The 1,575-nt window shown below is 38.7% G+C and overlaps 1 protein-coding gene across 1 annotated transcript in view; it reads left to right on the top strand.

The window, feature by feature from the left end:
- The window catches only part of LOC108799096 (hydroperoxide isomerase ALOXE3-like), a 22,958-nt gene that overhangs the window by 14,300 nt on the left and 7,083 nt on the right, over positions 1-1,575 (top strand). The gene's annotated exons all lie outside the window — the stretch shown is intronic.

Genomic DNA, 1,575 nt, shown 5'->3' with positions numbered 1-1,575 from the left:
CCGGCTAAAGGGGTGCAGTCTCACCTCCAGTACCTTCCATTTTCAAAGCAGTTGCACTTGCATAAACAGTCTTTATTGAAATCATTCAGCAAATGTACACCATCGTAGAAATTCCAATGTGCAAAACTCTAATATATTTCACCACTCTGGCTTAGAGAAACTATGATTTTTATCAAGTCCCAAGTGGTGACACGCATTAGTTTTGCACATTTGGATTACTACAATGTTGTACATTTTCTGATTTCAATGAAGGAAAAAAAAACATTTATAAAATTACCCGTGGAGTGTTGCTGCTTTAGAAATGGATACTGTCTGTATTAAAGGTGTTTGGGCATAAATCTGCAGATCAGGGTGCTTCCTTAATATTGCAGATGGTTCTGGTTTGCTAACAAGTGGTAGCGGCTTGACTTTTTTTTTAGCTGTCAGGTTCTTGACACTCCACACGGTAAACAGATTAAAATAGCAAAATCAGTCCTGAACCTAGTTATGCACTAAAGGTAAACTTCAGATAACTGTAAAATGGTCTTCCAAATTGCAATGGCAATTTGGATGGTTTTTCAGTAAAATGCCTCTTTTGCTAAAACCACAATTGGTGACTTGGTACTGTTTGCAAACGCCTGTAAACAAGCTTGAGCATTTTTCTACGTCAAAATTAAAGTGCCATTAACTCTGAAGTGAAACCCTCAAAATGCATTAAAGTATCTTATTTGTGTATCATTCAGCTGTAGATCCTCATTTTCTGAATCCATGCTGACTGTCAATCTGGAGGGTGTCTACATTACCCCACACTGGGACAATGGGGTCCCAGTGTGTGTGATAATGTAGACACCGTTCCAAGCTTGCTCTTGTGATGGACTACAATCTCGCATTGAGTTTACTAATTTGTATTCGGTTGTAGTCTGTCATGGGAGTGGACTTGGAGAGGTGGCTACTTTACAACACACATGGAGAACAAAAGTAGTCACCCTCCAGAAGGAAGGGCAGTGCCAACATGAATTCAGAGATTTGAGAATCTACAGCTGAGTGATGCACCAATAAGATACATTTTTGTTAATAGTTAAGGTACTTTTTAGTTTGCTTCAGTTTTTTTTATATTAGGAAGAAATTGAAGTTGGTTTTTCACCAAGATCTGTCTGCTGTGGTAAAGTATCAGCTTCTTAGTGCCACTGTTTGTTTCTTTTTCAAAGCTTAACTGAACAAATTGGAGAGCAGCTGATTGGTCACAATTGGCAACTTTGACACATTGTCTGCTTTATTACTTATATTAACTGCACATTTTTGTAATCTGTGTTTCCACCCCCTCCAAAAGTAGCAGAAATGCATTAAAACTGGTTGAAAAAAAAAGCCACTGTTTATCAAGCACCCACAGGGATCAATAGGTGCTGGAAAACTAGTTTCTGGTTGCTTGAGAGTTGATAGTAACTGGCTATTGTGCCCACCCAGTGAGCAGAGTATCAGACCTGAGAGAACTCTCCTAATGTTTACATTCTGCTACTGACTGCAGAATCCAGCCAATTTTGTTGGCAAGTACATTTGATTGCTTCCTCCTTGACGTGACCACTTTTTTTTTTTTTC

Source organism: Nanorana parkeri, unplaced genomic scaffold, assembly GCF_000935625.1.
Source record: "Nanorana parkeri isolate BGI_ZX_2015 unplaced genomic scaffold, ASM93562v1 scaffold1632, whole genome shotgun sequence".
Lineage (NCBI taxonomy): Eukaryota > Metazoa > Chordata > Amphibia > Anura > Dicroglossidae > Nanorana > Nanorana parkeri.
The sequence above is the reverse complement of the archived record's forward strand: the minus strand, read 5'-3'. Positions and strand labels throughout refer to the sequence as shown.